This window comes from Camponotus vicinus, unplaced genomic scaffold, assembly GCF_025532165.1.
Source record: "Camponotus vicinus isolate PSW18456_S1 unplaced genomic scaffold, iyCamVici1.0 SCAF_6, whole genome shotgun sequence".
NCBI classification, from domain to species: Eukaryota; Metazoa; Arthropoda; class Insecta; order Hymenoptera; family Formicidae; genus Camponotus; species Camponotus vicinus.
In genome coordinates this window covers 1203985-1210355 of record NW_028141978.1, presented here as the reverse complement: position 1 = coordinate 1210355, position 6371 = coordinate 1203985, and positions in this window count along the sequence as shown.

Genomic DNA, 6371 nt, shown 5'->3' with positions numbered 1-6371 from the left:
TTGGCTGCGTAATAACGAGAATCGCACGTGTGTCGCTCGTGCGTCAGATCCTATATGACTAGCACACATGCAGAATTATTTAGAGAGAAAGAGAGAGAATTAGGGTTTTTCTGGTAAAAAATTTTCTAAAATAATTTTCGCATTAAAAAGTAGGTCTAATTTTTAAAAAATTCGAATACTGAGGTATAAAATTGTTCGCATATTCGCAAGATACCATAAATATTCAGCAAAGGCAAGTGTGTTCGAAGTAAAATAAATTACATGACTCATTAGTATAATTATCGAGAATAAGTATAATAAAAATAATAAAAAATAATGCTTATGCGTTAATAAACCGATGAAGAGATTTAGATTGAATACAATAATATTAAAAAAATATAAGATATGCAGGAAAAAGGAGAATCATTAAATAAAGTCTACACGTGTTATTCATCGGTGTCCAATTGATTCTTATGTAAAAACCTTATCACACATGTAGAGCATAAATAGCCAGAATAAATCGAATATTGCGCAGCCTTTTATGCTAAGCATTACGCTATCGTCAAGACACCGGGACGGTATGTATATCTCGCGATAAGAACGCGACGATGGAAAAAGTCGGAGCCTCTCGCATGCAATTTCCATTCTATGCAAGTGAACGCGAAGTTGCAGCTTTATAGATTCCTTGGGAAATTTTAGACCGATACTCGTGCATTTGCATCGTATACGATCTCGACGATAGAACCGCGATCGAAGGTTGCGATTGCATAAAAAGTGGTATTCGCGCACCATTGTTCTTATTGGCGCTAAACGCGTACCTTATTACGGGTCCGCCGCGAGGAGTAACGGTAACGGAAACCGCCGGGAATAGCGTTACGACATTATCGATGTCAAGCGACGACAGGGCCCGATATAGGAAGTGCAACGATTACACACGTAACGCGAGAGGTGTATTTGCGAGAGGTGTATCCGATAAGCGGGAGAGGAAAGAACCCCGTTTGCGAAAAAAGCCGCGTCGGAGATAGCGAGACGACAAATATCGCGAAAGAACACGCCGAGAAAGTTGGCGTTACAGGAAAACGTCGCGCTCCAAGAAAATCATTCGCGTGAAATTAATAGAGCAATTAGCTTTCATGGAATCGCAAATATCGCAGGCGTCTTGGTGAGCATTAAAAGCCTCGTAATGAGATATCGCGTAAAATTATCCTCTCCTCCGATAATCATCCCCCTATTATTTTTAATATTATTCTTAAGTGCTGCTCCTTACGCGTCGCATTATTTTCCGTTTTCGCTAATGAATGATTAGATCCGCGCACAATCTGCAATTTTTTTTATATAACTAGGCTATATATCTCATGTAAATTGCTTTTCATTATAATACATATATCCATAATTATAATAATTAAGGCGAAGAGCGCGCATATGACTGTAATTTTCTTCAAGTTTTTCCTAATTTTACTTAGCAACAGAGAAATATTCGAAATTGCAGCAAAGACCTCGGACTAATAGTTTGTCGCAAGAAATGTCAGGTGATAACGAAAAGTCATTTTACGTGCAACACACACATACACACGTATTGCACGTAACTTGTGGAAAAAAAATAGTGCGCATCGCCACCGTCATTGATTTCCTAAATATCGTGTGTTTGCGATGCGAGTTTATATCGTGGAAAATAAAATTTGCGAAAAATATAAATGCGATCCTCATCATGCGTTTTTCGCATATCGCTCTCGTTAAATTTTACGCTGCTTTGAATTACGAACTGTGTCGAGATAACGTGTGTCAACAATGTCGATTTTTCTTATCACCTGCATGACACATGCATTCTCACACACGTGTCGCCGCGTATTTTTCTTTCTTTATGTAACAAAATTGAATTTGTGCTGGAAAATGTTTTTCGACGCAAGCAACATCCATGGCGAGAAAATATCACTTGATTCGACAATTTCTACGAAAGATGAGTGGTTAAAGATACACAGGACATGGAAACCGTTTGTTTCAAGATATTTGCCATTATTTGCGATGTATCAATCTACCTAAAAAATTATTGATGATGGATAGAAACGTAGTCATGATAGCGATTATTCGGCGAATGGATTCTAAATCCAATCTTGCATTAATTTTTGCAATTTGCCGACCAAAAGTGTGCGGCTCGAATCGCAAGCTGTCGGTGTAGATTTAACGCGAAACCGCAAATTCAAGACAATTCTCCGCATAGGGAAGTGGCACGGAGATAAAACTCGGGCGAAAATTCATCAAGTCATCCTACTGATCTCCTTCCACGTTTCTTCCACTATTTGCGGGCTACTTTCCTACGAGATCTTAGTATTCCATATCTTATGACAATACAGTACTCAATACGGTTTCTCGTCCGAAGAAATTGACTTCTAGCAATTGACTTATTTGATGAGTTATTATTAGCACGAATTGATGATTCACGACCATGAAATTGATATCATTATCAAGATATCGAATGATTTTCCATCATGTCTATCAATATTTACTTATTGCAAATTCTTGGAAGATTGCAACATGTTGCAATTTTCAAAAAATATGCATTACAAATATTAAAATGTTTAAAAAAATAACTATTCCTGATTATAAAGAAAACTTTATTTAAATTTATCTTCAAGGGAGCAAAATATTTTATTAAAAAATGTTTCGCACATTCGAATCATGTATAAAAAATTATCGAGAATATTTCTCGAAAATAATTTTTGTAACTTTCTATATAGAATCTTTTTATTAATAATCTAATAACAAAATTAAGAAATAACTCTATCGAAAATTTGAGATTAACGGAAAAATATAGTAATACAATTTTATAATAATAATTTTAATTTTATAATAATTTTTATTATAACAATATTTATAATGTTATTATTAATATATAATATTAAAATTATATATATGCACATATACAGGGTGACCCATTTTAACTTAGGCAGCCAAATAACTCGAAAAATAAGCAAGATAGAGAAAAATGTTTTAGACAAAAGTTGTATGGTTTCGAGGGGGCCATAAGATGGTATCATTGGTTTGACCTTGAAGAGTCATTTGAAGGTCACGTGAAGGTCACTTCAATTTTTTTAAATGGAATACCCTATATATTTTTGTACATTCTTGTAGCTTATTTCGAGAGCTTTCCAAAACACTATAATTAAGTACCTTTCCGTTAAGTACTTTTTGAGTTATGATGCTTGAAATAATTTCTTAATTTTACATAAACCGTAAAATATCTTGTAAAATATTCATTTTTCGATTATCTTACCTTAATACTTTTATGTACAAAATAATGAGAGGAATCAATTGGTGTAAAGAAAACACATAGTTGTTTTTAAGAAAAAATATGGAATTGTTAATTGCAAATTACATATTTTTTCTTCGAAACAACTATGTGTTTTCTTTACACCAATTGATTCCTCTCATTATTTTGTACATAAAACTATTAAGGTAAGGTAATCGAAAAATGAATATTTTACAAGATATTTTACGGTTTATGTAAAATTAAGAAATTATTTCAAGCCTCATAACTCAAAAAGTACTTAACGAAAATGTACTTAATTATAGTGTTTTGGAAAGCTCTCGAGATGAGCTACAAGAATGTACAAAAATATATAGGATGTTCCATTTAAAAAAATTGAAGTAACCTTCACGTGACCTTCAAATGACTCTTCAAGGTCAAACCAATGATACCATCTTATGGCCCCCTCGAAACCATACAACTTTTGTCTAAAACATTTTTCTCTATCTTGCTTATTTTTCGAGTTATTTGGCTGCCTAAGTTAAAATGGGTCACCCTGTATAAAAAATAAATAATAAAAAAATTATGAAATCATAATAATAATAAATTATTACACTTTTCCACGTCTCAAATTATTTTAATTCAATATATAATTATTTCTTAATTTATATAATACATAATATGAAATATAAATAAAAATAATATGAATATCTCAATCAAATGATTCTGATATTTCTCGCTTATCGGGTTCAATGGCAACGCGCAATTTTTTGGATACGATCCCATGCACGTACGTTGACAGATGCGGAGTGACGCGCTTGTAGCGGATTTCGAACACGTGTCGCGTATCCGGCATATCGAGACGAGAGGCCGAATATGAAGAGAGCGCACGCTAATAACAGAGCGCGTTCGCCTCTCTCGTCGACCGCATATTCAAGTACTCACGTGGGAGTTTTGCGGGGACTTGGGACGAATCCAATCGGGGAGCCAGTGACGTGAGACCGGAAACATTCTAGCGTCGCGCCAATGTAACGCGTGTCCATACACGGCTTTGTCGATGATTGTATCGTACCGAGTAGCAGGGCAAAGCTCGGGCGACCTGCTCGACTCTCGATCCGATCGCGACTCTATCGAGATCCGTTTAACTAGATTTGATTGTCGATATTATTTCGTTAGATCAGCCCGATGATTAACGTTTCTGATCGATGATCTTTTTATTGACCGCCTTCAATCGTTGGAGAAACATTGCGAATCGCCACCGAAACCTTGGCATTCTTCCACACGAGTTAAAGATGAGAACTGACTAGTGATAATTGCGACGTCCGCGACAAAACCGTCGCCACTTATCGCGTTAATCATTGCGTTATCTCGAATCGTTCGAAGATGTCGGGGTCGCTCTCTTAATCGTTGAGTGTACAGGGTGTTCGGAAATTCAATCGACAAATTTTCAGAGATTGTCGGGGGCACCATAAGAATCATTTTTTGCAAATGAACCTGGGGTCGGAAACGTGTCATTACATCGCTACGGCATACGGATAAAAGTAGATCCACCATCATTTACCACTTCTACCTTCATTCGCGGATAATAATACGATAGCTACAGTCGTCGACTTATCAGGAAAAACTTTATAACTTCAATAACTTCGAAATGGCTTACTTAAAGTTGGTAAAATTAGTGCTTTGAAAAGGTCTTGAGAAGGGCTACAAGAATATGCAATAAAAAGTGGAGGGTTCCATTTCAAAAATTCAAGGTGGCCTTGTCGTGACCTTGGCGACGCCATCCAAGGTCAAACACATGGCGCCAGTAAATAGACCTTTTTACACCCTACAACTTTTGTTTGAAAATTTTTTGTAAAACTTCTATTTTTTGTGATATTTCGAGGTCCCGACTCTTTCGAACACTCCGTATGCCGTAGCGACGTAATGACACGTTTCCGACCCCAGGTTCATTTGCAAAAAATGATTCTTATGGTGCCCCCGACAATCTCTGAATTTGGCGGTTGAATTTCCGAACACCCTGTATTTTAGAGCGATTTAAGAAATGCGAATTTATATGTTCTATATATTTATATTCTATATATTTAAGAATCCAAACTCAAAGAGTTAGCTCTTATATTTATGTTATATTTATATATTTATATTCTCGATTATAGAGGGTGTTTCTTAATAAGTGCGAAAAATCTTAGATGATTCTTTGTCGAAAATTAAGAGGGGTTTTTCATATAAACATATACTCCTACATTCCTCCTACACTCCTCCAAAAATGGGGATAAAAATTAGGTTTTTATTTTTTTCTCAAATTTGGAACAAGTTAAAGAAACGAAATTAGGTGGATATTTTCTACTAGTAAAAAGGTTATTTATTATTTTTTTCAGCCTTCCGTATTGTTATAAGGGAATGAAACTAGCAATTCCTCCTATTCAATTTTTTATTAGAACTTTTTAATGGGCTGGAATATGATCATCTAAAAATATACATTAAAAAGTTTGATTTATTTAGAAACTTTTTTATTCCTTTTATTTTTTTCGTAAAATCAGTAGTTTTCGAAAAAAAAATAAAATACGTTATCGTGCACAGCACGATACTAAATAGCATAGGTTTCGAGTTACGAAAAGTTAAATTTTAAAATAAAAATAAAATTGGAGTAAATGTTGGAAAAATTGGAACAAAAACAAAATTATAATAAAACCTAAAGACCTAATTTTTACCCCCATTTTTGGAGGAATGTAACTTCACAGGGAGAGATGTAGGAATATATGTTTATATGGAAAACCCTCCTTAATTTTCAACAAAGAATCATCTAAAATTTTTCACACTTATTAAAAAACATTCTGTATATTTACGATATACTTATATTTATATTCGATTTATTCAAAGTGATAAAATTGTGATAAAAACTTCGCATTTAGATTCATGATATCGATTGATAAAATCAGACAGAATAATCGAGAGAAATTTCGCTGCTGACATTCCCTCGTAAGTAAGAATCAATGTTCGAGAAATCGAGCGCGCGTTTAAAGACCGTCTTTTTTTTAATACATTCGTTTACACCGGTGCTTACTCGCTACTTTCTTCATTCATTTCTCGCGGCAGATGCTTCCTTCCCCTTTGTGTGGACCGTAAAATGGAGAACGCAACCAGCGAGAGA